The 13,953-nt window shown below is 38.8% G+C and overlaps 2 long non-coding RNA genes across 3 annotated transcripts; one reads left to right on the top strand and one right to left on the bottom strand.

Moving 5' to 3' along the window:
• Positions 1 to 4,037: 4,037 nt before the first annotated feature.
• LOC111577891 (uncharacterized) lies at positions 4,038 to 8,698 on the bottom strand. Its single transcript, XR_002746953.3, has 4 exons — positions 8,595 to 8,698; positions 7,847 to 8,021; positions 7,457 to 7,579; positions 4,038 to 7,277 (listed from the first exon to the last, which is right to left on the bottom strand). It is a non-coding gene; the product is annotated as an uncharacterized LOC111577891 (long non-coding RNA).
• On the top strand, positions 8,692 to 13,926 carry LOC129347391 (uncharacterized). 2 transcript variants are annotated; one of them, XR_008599477.1, is made up of 4 exons: positions 8,693 to 8,838; positions 11,241 to 11,341; positions 12,079 to 12,218; positions 13,198 to 13,926. It is a non-coding gene; the product is annotated as an uncharacterized LOC129347391 (long non-coding RNA). The 2 variants fall into 2 exon arrangements; XR_008599478.1 differs by lacking the exon at positions 12,079 to 12,218 and having other exon boundaries at positions 8,692 to 8,838.
• Positions 13,927 to 13,953: the final 27 nt, after the last annotated feature.

The following is a 13,953-nucleotide window of genomic DNA, read 5'->3' as shown; positions in this document are numbered from 1 at the left end:
CATATACATATACATATATATACATATACATATACATATACATATATATATATATATATATATATATATATATATATATATATATATATATTGCAAAGGTTAGTGGTAGAAATTTAAAAAAAAGGTAAGGTTACGCAAAGCTTTCAAACTCCTTTCAAATTCTACAGGTGTATTAACTTTTCTTGATTACTTACAACCTCTCTGCAAAAAAGTAGTGTGGCTACCACAGCATTCTGAAACACTGTCTGGTATGTTCCTAGTTGGTCAGGTATTCATCCTACAGCAAGATAATGACCCAAAACATCACTCCAAGCTATTCCAGAACTACCTTAGGAAAAAGAGAACCAGATAGTCAGCTTGAAAACATGGGGTGTCCAACACAGTCTTCAGACTTCAACCCCATCAAGCTGGTTTGGGATAAACTGGACAGAAAAGTAGAAGCAAAACAACCTACAAGTTTATGGGAACTTCTGCAACAGAGTTGGGAAGAACTTTCTGAAGAATACTTGATTTCCATTGTGGAAAGAATGCCACTAGAGTGTTCAGCTGTTATATCTGTCAAAGGAGGCTACTTTGATGAGTCAAAAGTTTAGAATACATTTTGGTTTATAATATTTTTTACTTAATTTCTTTATTTGTTCTCTGCTTTCATTTCAGAGTACAATGGGACTTTAATATGCATAATTACCACCATAATTACCAATAAGAAAGTGGAAAAATTGGGGTGCTCTACAACTTCTGACCAGTAGTGTATGTTAATTTTTTTTTTCCTTAACTAGAAGTGTTTGGTAGCAGCTGCAGGATGTGCACCGGCTTGGTGATGACAGCATCACGGTTTTGTACTTTGTGGTTTGATCAAAGGATGTGTGCAAGACCGGCATGCTGTCATCAGCAGTTCCCCTGACCTGCTGAGTGAGTGACGCAGCCATGAGGGAGGAGAGAGGTGAGGCAGGTGGGAGGTTGTGGTTGCATCAGTCTTTAACCTCCCTCATATGCATCAATAATTAATGAGAGAGTTGATCTGGTGATGCACAGTTTGTGACTATGAGCACAAATAATTGACTATTACTGGCTTCCACTGGAAAATGTCTGTATTGGCCCATGGTGTCAGTAAGAGTAGGAAACTACAGCTGATCTCTAACTGAGTGAATGCTAACATGGCCATGATGCTGCTATTTAGCATGCTATCATTGTATTAAAAGAACTAGATAACAAAATACAGCGGCGGTTGATGTTGATGTCATTCGTTTTGCAGGAACTTAGTCAGAAATCAAGTAAAGTTCATTCTCTGAAGGGTCACAAGTTTAATGGAAATGCACCCAACTCTGTTTTAGCTCCTCTGGAAACCATTAATTTCTCTTAAATTGTGGCACAGTCCATCTAGTAGATGCTAAAATATGCTTCTGTAGAAGTGAAGTGTTTAATCTGTTACAAGCCACAAAAAAAAAAGAATCCCCAAAGTCAGGACAGTACAGCGTCTGGTAGCTATTAATGTCTGTACTAAATTTCACGGCAACCCATCTCATACTTGTTGAAATGTTTTTGTTTGGACTGGAGAGGTGAACCAACATCTTCATCCACAGAGCTATGCCGCTAGCGTGGCTAAAAATAAAAGCATGAAAATTGCCGTTGAAAACAGACGATTGACCGCTGAGAGTTTGTCATAGCAGTGCTGGCCTTCAAAAGCTGCAGAAACCCAACATGAAACCTGACATCAGTGGACGGAGCTTAATCATAAAACCCACCAGGGACTGCAAAGTTGCTATGAATGCCACTGTGCAGGAATTTCCACTCTCTATCAAAATGCATGTGCGCATGAATGGATGTGCATGCAAGCATATGTGTGCAATTATGTCTAAATTACATGGTGCAATTTAGGGCAGCAGGACACTCGTGTTGTGCACATCTGTGGTTTGAATAAAGATTAGCAGGAGAGAGGTGTGTGTTTGTGAAGTAATATTCATCAGAGGCCTCCAAACTCAGCATAAATATCAGTTAATCAGCACTTTTTTTATGTGTACATGTACATATATGCTGTCCATTAGTGTAGTTTCTCAGACACTGTAGACGTTCCATATCTGCTGTAAATCTCTGCCACTGAGCAGCAGCCAACATGTGAGTCATATCTGGGGCCTCCACAAGACTTTTCCATCAAATATTTTTGTGCCTCATACATCTTCATGACAGTGTGTCTGCGCCCACAGCTACAGCAGTGTGGAAGTATGCGCCTCTTATATAAGACGTTAACACTATTTCATGCTCAAACGCCAGAGTGCAAGCATTGTTTGTCGCTCTACACGGCACACAGAGAGACACAATGTGAGTGCTGAGCTCGTCCAAATAAGGCCCTGACCTGGGCTTACACCTGTGGACTCTGAACATGAGATAAGATTAGATCCTCTTCCTGGGATACAGGTACAAATATCTATTCATATGCTTTGACAGAGCTACAAATATGCGATTGCACAATACGAAATGCAAGATAAATCTGAGCGTCTCCTTTAATGTGTGCAGTTTATTGCAGATTTGGTTGGTCAGGCTCTAAATCTAGTTTTCAACATCCTGTATCGTCACTCTGATGTCACTTGCACAAAGTGATCAATAGTAATCCTGTTACTCATGCCAACTGGCACAAAATCAAGTAATACTTCACTACTACTAATGCAGTAATGACAGGACTTATCTGCTCATTGTTCTGTCTGTGCATTACAAGGTCATATAGCTTTATTGACTCTAATAGCTGATATCAGGAAAGCAGGCTGAGATGAAGACACACAAGTTTAGCTTCACAGAATCAGAGAGAAACTGTCTGGACTTTCATAGGCTTGTGTGTTCTATCTGTTCCTTTTAGTAGATAAGCAAACAGCAGTAAAGATAATCTGAAGCCGTGCATGCAACTGAAGCTACACGAGAGCGTGCACATCCAACCCAGGACAAAAACAGCTTCGAAAGAAGTTCTCTATATATACTTCTGGTGCAAATAAAGGTATGGATGCAGTGCTCTGAACTACAGGAGTAACAGCATCCATGTGGGGATGTAGTATTTAATAGAACACAGTCGTATGATTTTCATTAACCCCAGGAACACACAAACCATAAAAAACAAATAAAGAACTGTTTGTAGCTCAAATTTGATAAATACTTGCTGATTTTTTGCATTTCTGCAGTGATTTATTGTTATTTTCACACCTTCAGTCTGGGATGTTCAGCAGATTAAACACAACTTTAACTTCCATCCTAAACTTAGCCGACCAGTCTAATGCAACTGACCCATTAGCATTAATCAGTCAGGACGCCTTCTGACACTGAAATGAACTGATTGTTCGAGAAAAGTTGACCACATTCAGTGTTTAAAATATCGATGTAGTCGAGTCTTTCCACACTCTTGAAAACACGTTCAAAAAAGCTTTCAGTTCTATTGTGAGATATGCGTCTGCTGAGTGACGAAATAAGGCCAAAAGACATGTCGTTTCTTAATTTTACCTTCTAGCCCCTTTCAGACTGGATTCTGTAGCGATACCGAAGAAAACTTGAAGTTAAAACTTAAACTGAAAATACCAGCTTCTCTTTCGAATGGATTTTGTATCAGCAACCTATTAGGGGACTTGCAGATTTTCAACTTCCTCCATTCAGACACTGATCTCAGTTTGGAACCTGCTTTTCATTTCAGTTGAGTAAAATTTATTTACAAAGCACATTTTAAACAACAGGAATTGATCCAAAGTGCTTTCCAATTGTATATATTGTAGTGATATTAAACTAAAATGACAAATTTCCCAGACTAATTTAAACATTAAGGTCAATATAATAAGAAGAATAAGAATAATGTTTTAATTTTTCTCATTTCTAAGTTATGCATATGGTCACACCTGATGATATTAGTGTTGGTGTTCTGTTGGGTTTATGGGTTGTCTGTGTCTTAACATGCTGCTGTTACAAAGTAAAGTATTATTCTATTCTAATAATAATAATAATAATAATAATAATAATAATAATAATAATAATAATAATAATAATAATAATAATAATAATAATAATAATAATAATGCATTTTATTTGTATAGCGCTTTTCTGGGCACTCAAACACACTTTATAGGTAAAAGGCAAATAATAAAAACAAACAAATAAAAGGTATAAAAGCATCAAACACTTAAACATTAAAAGCAACTACAGAGAAAAACAACAAATTCAATGAATTTATGAGTAGAAGCATTAAGTTTTGTGATTTTTCTGCTGCCATCCAACTCCACTCCAGATAATCCAAAGAACACACTGAACAAACTCTCATGGGTTCCATTTTCTTGGCATTAAGTAGTGAAAGCTGTTGACAGTGCTGCCTGTGGATCCTCTAACAAAAGACTTCTTTTTGGCAGCTTTGAGCATAAGCAAAATTCTGGTCACTTAAACTTGACTGTAATGAAGGCAGAACCCCTCAGAGAATGTACTTTTCTCTGTTTAGTTTTTGTGCAGTTTGGACAAAGAAAATTGGAGAAAAAAGACTTCATTTTGTGTTTTTCCATCAGCTAACACAAAAGCAAGAGCAGCAAACTTATATTAGCATAGTGTGGTACTATTTATCATTTTCATGTTGTTTTTACTACTTGTTTCTCTGTTTTTCTTGTCTTTTTTAATGATTTTTTGTGTGCTACTGTGCTGCTGGAATAGCATTAGGTTGATTGTGTTCTGTGCACCGAGCAAAAAACAACAACAAAATGTTCTGTACCCGACATGTAAAACAGAAAGCAGTTGAAGAACTTTGCACTGTGACTTTTGCACCAGAGGTCAGTTACATGCAACACTGGTTTTTCCACTATTTTCTGTACATCAGACACTTTCTACCATAAAACAACAGCAGATACATAGCAATCACTGCCTAAATCTAAATAAACACATGGAAAGGTGGTTTGGAAGTGCCTTGGATTATTCATACGCAGTCTTTTCTTCATCATCACACCCATGTTTCCTTACAAACATGCCTCTAGTTTATCTGTAATCATTTCATTCCCCCTACCACCTCCTCCTCTGTGTTTTGCTCTCTGCACTGACACACACTGATTTATCAGGGTTTGTTTCAAAGGGTGAACGCCGTCATGTCATTGGCTGACGGCCTGACAACACCCACCCAACCATAGAGGGGTGTGACTGGGGGAGGAGAGGAGGGTAAGAGGAGAGAGTTGGGGGAGTGTTGGAGTAAATCAGGGTCTGTTCATGAGTCACATGGTCCCAGCACTGGAAATACATGCAAGGAGCAGAGATCGTCTTCCTGTCTGAGTCAGAGAAGGTTTCTGTGTCTGCCGGTGCTTCCTTAACACAGAGTCTGACGATCATGTGAAACTGAACCCTCAGCCCACCACCGTGACCTCCTCCACCTCTTATCTCCACCCTCTGGACCTCAGATTTGGTCATACTGGAGCCATCGGGCCTCTGAGACAAAACTCAAGGCCGCAAATTGCCTCAGCAACTGCTAAGGTCACCTTGAAAAGCAGCAGGAAGTCAGAAAACGGCAACTAAGGCAGCATGTTGAGCCAAATTAATGGAGAAGCACTGCTTTGTAATGTGATTTTTTTTTTGGAGAACCTCATGTTACTTTCCTTGAAGACATAAAAGCTCAAAATCTGCTGTGACTTCATGCTTACTGGTGCTATAATCAGCCCTTAATAGTTCATTAATAAACAAGGCAGAAGCACTGATGATGATCCCTCTTGGAATCTAAGTCCTTTACTAAGTAGTCTTCATAAAAGAAGAATGTAATCTGTGTTATTTTTTACTCTGAGTAGTCTTTTGATGCCTCAGTGACTAAAGCGGTTCAGTCCAGCTTTCACCAGCTGGGACAGCGGAACAAGATGAGTTCATTGCTCTCTGCTGCGGACTTAGAAAAGGTCGGCATGCTTTTATCTCCTCCAGACTTCACTGCATTTTATTCTGGTCCACCTTTAACAGTAGAACTTCAAGGAAACTTTTAGGGTTCCTCACCATGGACATGCTTTTTAAGTTCAAAATGGCTCTGAGAAACCAGTGCAGTTTATGAATTATATTTATTAATTAGACGTAATTTATAAATTATATATTAGCTATACAACACAGTCTCTAAAGCTCACATTTAATAGGTAACATCTCCAAGACTGTTTAGAAGAGTTCCATAATTTGATGCCAAAACGCTACATTTGATTTTTTTTTTTTTGTTTTATATCTGACTACATTGAAGCATTATGATACTTTCTGCCTTGTTTTTCCTTTATTACAAAAGAAATCATTATAGTAAATACACCTTGGAATAGTGGCATATACACAGTTACAATGAAACTACATTTTAAAACTAAAAAAAGTCCAAATGCAGGTGTAAAGTGCTGATTAGGCCAACTCATAGCTTTACAAAATAAATCCTTCAGGGAATTCCTTTGGTGTTTAGAGAGGTTCAATCTTTTCTCCAAACTGAGCTGTTAAAGCAGGCATGTCCAAAGTCAGGTCCACGGGCCAAATCCGGCCTGCTGTCGAATCAAAGAAAAAAAGCATGATGCCTCCAGCACTGCTTTCACAGTGTCCACAATCACCAAACTGAGACAATGTGCATTACAGTGCACATAAAAAGCTTGCTGAGCCTGAGACTGTATCCGTGCAGATACACCGTTGGTCTACCGCTCATCAGAGGCCCCATCGTAACCTCGCCCAACCAGCTCTTCTTTCCATTCCAATCCATATTTTTGGAGGCTATTCACAATTTTTTCTGTTAGCCCAGTGGCATCAAGCTTATCAGCATGTTCAAAATGCAGGAAACTTTTGTGTTCCCTTTGTTGCCGGAGCCTTCTGACTCTCGGTGGCCACGCTGTGCAATGTTTTGGGTGGCTGTGCAGAGCAGGACATCAGCAGTTGTCTTTATATACTTTCTATTTTCTTCCACCTTTTTTTGTATTGTTTATCCATCTCTTGAAGTAAAGATGTATTATTTTCATTACCCCTTTTATACTCTGTCCATGCCACCATGGCATTCAGATGGTGTTCTGCTTTGGCATGCATCTGGAACCCTCCATCCTTGTACATGGCTTTTTTCCAGTTAGAAAATCCAACACTCGAGGAAAATGTCGTCTCAGGAGCAGAAGGGAGTGAGAAATGCCTGCATGCAAAACAATGTGCAGTGTCCTGGCACTGAGAATACTCAAGCCACGTGTAGTCTTTGTACCAGCCGCTGTTAAAGGCTCTCCATCTACTCCGTCCTTGTGTGAGAGGGAAAGTTGTCAAGACTGGCTGTGTTGGGCCTGTAGCTCTTGTCTGAGAAATATCTGTTAATATTTAAAAGTTTCAAAATTAGTCTGTAGAATAAATCTTCACAGACGTTGTTAAAATAGTGTAGGACTAGGTCATTGTTGAGCAATGATCATTTTCAAATAGCATACTGATGTCTTCAAGCTTCAAATGTTGCTAAATGGTACATTAATTACATTTTGTGTTGAATAATCACCTTGGGGACCTTTAGGTATAGCAAATATAGGCCCAGTATTTGGTACGTGTCTGCTACTGCTGCTGCCATCCCATTCTGAACAGTCATCAGGGTCAGAAGTATCCGGCTCCTCCACTGGTGCATCTAAAGGTATGGATTGAAACAGAGTTAATACCTCTTTAACCAACGTTACATTTATTTAAAAAAAATACAATTTTATAATGTGGCATAAATTGCAGACATTTAACAAAGACACAATTAAAAACTGCACAGAATTCAATGCCATCAGTTTAATCATTTAGAGTTGGTAATTTAGTCATTTAATTCACCCAACTATGACAGAACAAAAAATAAATAATAGTATATGGTATAAATACAAGTGCATGGCTTTTCTCATGTCTGTACTTTCACCTGGAGGTTGATGGTTGCTGCTCTGGTCCTGGATGTTTGGCTCAACAACACATGATGGTCCCTGGCTGCATTCAGACTGACCCTGGTCCTCTCTGGAGCTGTCAGTCTGTCCTGCTCTGTCCTACTGACTTCTCTTCATGAAAAAGTGCTCTGTGTCTCCTCTCCGTTTCATTGTCTGTCAAACACATCACGAAAAAAATATTTACTTAATTCTGCTCAGCTTCAATTTAAGTAGTTGAAAAGTAACTGAAATGTTCAATAAATTAATTTAGAACAAAAACGTGGATAACCCAACTGTCTGTCTGGTTTAGCTAAAGATAACACAGTTCACTATTAGCTGTGATAGTTAGCATTAATTAGCAAATTTTCACTTCTCAGGTCTTCACGCTTCGGACATGAATTTAGGAGACAAGTAGATTTAACAGTAGTTTGCACAGGCGTTAACCAAACTTTATGCAATTCAATCCCCGTTTAACAGCTATAGAACCATCAGAGCCAGCGGCAGATTTCAGAAAGTCTTGCCGGCTGCTCTCGGCGGCTACAGTGAGCGCTGAACGTCCGGTCATAGCTGTCTAACCTGGACGCTCACATCTCCTCAACAGTTGGAGTACATTTTTAATCAGGCTTCATCTTAATAAATTGACCACATATTTGACGTTCAAACAACTACTTTCTCGCCTGAAATAATCTGAAAACTACATTTTGTATCATAATAACAGTAGTATTCCCCCCAAAAAACTTCTGCTACCTCTGAAAGCTTCCTCTTCCGCCTTTCCCGCTGGTCGGCGCGAAATGCATTCTGGGTTATATGGCTCCCCAAGTCCATACTAGCATAGCTACCATAGATATCAATAAGTAGATAGGACAGTAGGTACGTAGCTTAGCCGGCTGCTACAGCGCGCTAGCATATCTAGTCTTCTATCTGTAGCTATGGTCGGCACGTCTGGTAGCATCTCTGGCTGCTGTTTACCTTGTTTTTGCAGTAAAACGCGGTAAGAAGATAAATACTTCTAACCAGTGGCGTTGATTTGTTGTACGTTAAGTCAGCGACTTGTGAAGAGTTGTGTTTTGTCGTGTTTGAGCAGTTGGTCCGGACGCGTTAGCTAGCGGGCTAATTAACACAGGTGGCTAGTGATGGCTGATCGAGGCTTTGTTGAAGCTTCGACACTTCATTCAAAGCATGGTTCATTACTCGAGGCCTCAATGACACACAGTGCTCGAGTAGGACATCTAGTGGTCAATAAAATGAAGTGCAGTCAAGATGTGGTCGTTGGTTCATGGATTGTTTTGAATTTGATTCGCCATGCACACATTCCTCTTTGACTACACTAGATGATTGTATGAGTTCTAGTGGACACAAAAATAATATTACTAGTAATAATAATGAATAACTATTGAAGAGCACTTTTCTTATTTGCCATGTTTGTCTGTAACCCTATATACTCTTTACTTATATTCTGTGTTATGAAACATTTAAACGGTGCTGCTACATTCATGAGATGCTCTACAAATACAGACTGATTTTCACATGGGGCTGGTGCAAATAAAGATTATATATAGATTATTATGGATTTTGACTAATAAACCCCAAGACAAGTATGTCTTGGGGTTTATTGGTAAAGAGGTCAGTAAAGAGGGTGTGCTTATGTAACTGGTTTTGAGTTTGTATTGAGAAATAATTTATCAACAGTTTTGGGACTCAAGCAGTTCCTTCTTTTACTCACTATCTCCCCAGCCTTAGAAAAAAAACCTGTTCACACGGCACAGATAAGGCTGAGGTACACAGGAAATGTTTGGCTCCATTGTACAAGTTTGGGTAAACGGTTTTGTGGGTTGCCCAGTAAGCCAGTGGGTCTGCCGTTCTTTCTACAATTGCATTTGCTGTGGCGCTTTGCATTTGCCAGGCTCTACTTGCGTCTTCGTCTAATAGGCTCCACAGTTGAACTGAAAAATATTGAAGATCATCATCATCATCACCAGAAATGTCAGTCATTCCCTATTCAGAAGTGAAAAAAAAATACCTGTGGAAGGTGCTGCTGGTGGTGGAGGACGAGGCTGCGGTGGTGCTTGTGATGTAGATGACTGCTGCTTGGCATTCTTTATGTTAATTGTTGTGCATTCTGTTATTAAACGTTCTTTCACACTGGCTGCCACTCTGATTGGTGAATCCAAAAGTTTTGAACTGCAGAGCCACAAGTGTAGCAACAGTCAGTGAACAGTTTTTTTCTTTGGTTTGTAGTCTGTCAGCTAAGCACCTGACAAGGTTCTGTGCCAGGTGTTGTGTCATGGGGGTGGTGAGTTGGGAATATATATGTGTGTATATATATATATATATATATATATATATATATATATATATATATATATATATATATATATATATATATATATATATATATATATATATTCCCAACTCTCTCTTCTCTCTCTCTCTCTCTCTCTCTCTCTCTCTCTCTATATATATATATATATATATATATATAGAGAGAGAGAGAGAGAGAGAGTGCTTCAAACGTCACTGAAGTGGTTAAAACGTCATGAGTCACGTGACCAAACCACGCCTCGCCACAGTGGCTCGATACGTTTGCTTCATGAGCTACAGCGCATGTGTCGAAGCCTCGGGTATCAGAGGACCATCACTACAGGTGGCTAACTTACCGCTGAACACCTGTGTTAGTTGCTGCTGCAGCTGTACTCATTATTAAAATGAACTTCTCAACCTGTATTTCTCTGCTGTGTATTTTAGCTTTTAAAAAAGTTATTTTACTTTAAGGTTAACTGAAACCCGTTGAGCTGCACTGAAGTTTAACATTGAGCTGGTTTGAATTAAACCGCGCTTAACGTAACATTGCGCAACATTACCTCTCTGAATCTGCATAATTTCATTAAATTCCTTCTCTCTTCCACTGCTCAAGTTCAATCCAGTATATAAAGTGACATTAATAGTGAATAAACTAACAATTAGCCATTTTATTTATTTATTATTGCATGTATTTGTAGTAAAACATGAGTTGAAACATCCTACTTTTGGATCTAGAACTGCACAAGCCGTTCATTTTCAGTCACCTGACGAGTTAAACTCCCCTTTTTATGTGAGGTTGAAGCAGAAAGTCAGAGTTAACAAAGAAAGTTGTTGGTAATTTGCGATACCCGTTATCTCTGACTGAGGCTTTAGTTTTTGTTGAGCCGATTTACACGTAGAAACTTTGTTCAGGAAGATTTCTCAGTAGCTCAGAGGACAGGCTGCTTTTTACACAACCTTGTAAGAGAATGTCTGCCAATGCTTTCAGCAGAATTTAGAAACACAACACTTCCTAAACAGATATTTTGAGGCTGTGAGGTTGAACGTTTGAGAGTATATCAGTGTGTTTGTTTGTGGTCTTTCTGTTTGTAGGTGGAAGCTGAATTAGTGAGGATGACTCCTGCTCCTGTCATCTCTAAGCTCCTCACACATCTTTACCTGCACATGAGGAAAATCACTCCTGTAGAATGCAGGTATGTTTGTTATTATTATAAAAAGATGTTGCCTGGTGACCTGTCCGAAACCCATCATACAGAGTCAGCCAAAATAATGTTTACACACATCAGGAAAAGAAAAACTAGCATAAATATTTCAATACCAAATTTATTCAGACATCAGGAGATTAATAAAAGTTATCTCTGGCCTCTACAATTACAAGAGGTGCTCAAAGTGGTGGCCACTGGCTTCCAGACATTTCTGTTGTGTTGTAGACGTCACTTGTTGATGCTCCATTCATGAGGGTAGCGCCATCTGTTGGGAAAACATCGTACAACAGGACACAGAGTTAACGTGATTTGATCAAACTTAGAAAGAGGAATCTATATGTATAGAAGTACTTATACAAATGAAATATTTATAAAAGTTTTTCTTTTCCTGATGTGTGTAAACATTGTTTTGGCTGATTCTGACTCTGAACTTAATGAGAACAAAACTGTCATTTAATTGTTGCTCTGAAAGCTTCTTTAGTGAAAACCAGCTGGTGTTCTGCTTTGAAACAAACTGCTGTTGAGGTCTGTGTTTTTAGGTTTAACCCCACAGTTACTGAATGAACTGATAGTTGTTGTTTTTTTCCTGATCAATGTGGACGTTATAATTGATGGTAACATTTACTGATCATATAATCAGCATGACAATATAACAGTAGAACATTCTGACCACCTCACTAATACTGTGTTGGTCCCTTTATGCTGCTAAAACTCCTCTGACCCAGTGGTTCATCAGAACCTCTGGGGATCCTGTGGATTCTGTGGATCCTGTGGGTTGCAGGGTGGGTCCTACCTAGACCAGGCTGATCCTGGACCATCCCACAGATGCTCCATCAGATGTGGATGTGGGGAGTGTGGAACCCAGGTGAACAGCTTAGTTCTGTCGTGTTCCTCGGACCACTCCTGAGCAGTTTAATTTGTCCTGCTGAGGGTGGCAGCTGGCATCAAGGACTGCTGTTGCCATGGAGACTAGGGGGTTGTTTGTCCTGCAGTGTTTAGGTGGTGGTACATGTCAAACATCCACATGAATGTCAAGGTTTCCCAGCAGAACATTGCATTAGAACAAGATGATGGATGTTGTTCACTTCAGCTGTCAGTGGTCAGAATGTTGTGGCTGATTAGTGGATCTGTCTGCCTTTACTCTGACATCCAGAGTTATACAAAAGTGTAGAATGTGTGCAGTGCAGAAGAGATTTACTTTATTGGATGCAGGTTTTTGTTTTTTTTAAAGGAAGAGCATTTTTTTATCCACCTGAATGAAGACCCAATCTTTCCCTTCAAGGATAGTTAATAATTACTACGGCTTCCATAGTGGTCCCATCAGAGAAAATCATATCCATATACAGATTTTTATTAATTCCAGGGCTGGTTCACTAAAGATTAGAATAATAACTACATCAGATAATTCTTTGTCACAGTTGGAATTTTGCAGACTGAGAGATGGTTGAGAAGGTTTCAGTTCTTGTTTTAGCAAAATATGTTATAATAGAAGATCTTTATTGTCATTGTACATGAAATTATCTGCAAACCAGCAAAGTGCATCAGTCTGAGGTATCTAAAAATAAATAAGTAAAGAAAAATGCTTCTAAAGCCAATAATAAACAGAATATTTTGAGGAAATATTCTAAAAAGGAAAGAAAAGCTCCATTCTCACTCCTCTCAGGATAAACTGTCATTAAAATTGACTTTAAATTTAGCTTCAACACAAGATAAAAACATTTGCTTTCATTACTGATGTTGTCAAGTTTTAATAAAGTTCATGCTACTTTTATAAAATGATGAAAGTGAATAAATTGTATTTGTGTGATCTGTGTTTGATTTCTGTCTTTTCTCCTGCCATCCAGATGTTCAGAGGCAGATGATGCCACATCTGGTCCAGCTGATGGAAGGTCTTGAAGTTCTCTGACTGGCCTGGACTGAAGATGGTCGTCTCACTGGATTTAAGGTTCAGATGCTGTTATTTGTTTAGTCCATACTAAATGACACAAATCCACAACTGTAATTAGTTTTTTTCCTTGTTAAAAGGGTGTTTTCCTGCCACTGTCACCTTAGGGCTGCTCTGGGGTTCAGGCATATGGGTTCTGTAAAGCGTCTCGAGACAATTTTACTGTAATTGGTGCTGTATAAATAAAATTAAATTGAAAAATTTGAATTGAATTAATTTTATTTCAGGACTCGGTTATTAAATGTCAAAACAATCCATGTAACTCTAAAAACTCAACAGCTTTACAAACTCTAAGATTAAACTCTCCACAAGGATCCAAAATAAGTTGGACTTCTACATGAGAGCTTTAATTATTCATCTACTTCCTGAAAAGTTTGGTCAATAAAAAAGACAAAAACTAATGTTTTCAGCTGAACTAAAGACAGACTTTGTGATTTTTCTGCTCACATGTTGTGTTGTTGTAAACTTCCTCTTTCAAATAAATAGCCTCCTAACCCCCTGGAAACCAGTGTTTGTCCTGTTTTTGTGTTGCTCCTCTGCGACCCTAGACAGCCAGGTCCTAATGTTTTTTGAGCAACACACCATACTATGACGTTTTTACAATGAGGGTTCTACTATGCAACCAGTTTGACATGTTCAGGTGTTCTTTGTGTGA

This window comes from Amphiprion ocellaris, chromosome 18 (assembly GCF_022539595.1).
Source record: "Amphiprion ocellaris isolate individual 3 ecotype Okinawa chromosome 18, ASM2253959v1, whole genome shotgun sequence".
Classification (NCBI taxonomy): Eukaryota; Metazoa; Chordata; class Actinopteri; family Pomacentridae; genus Amphiprion; species Amphiprion ocellaris.
The sequence above is the reverse complement of the archived record's forward strand: the minus strand, read 5'-3'. Positions and strand labels throughout refer to the sequence as shown.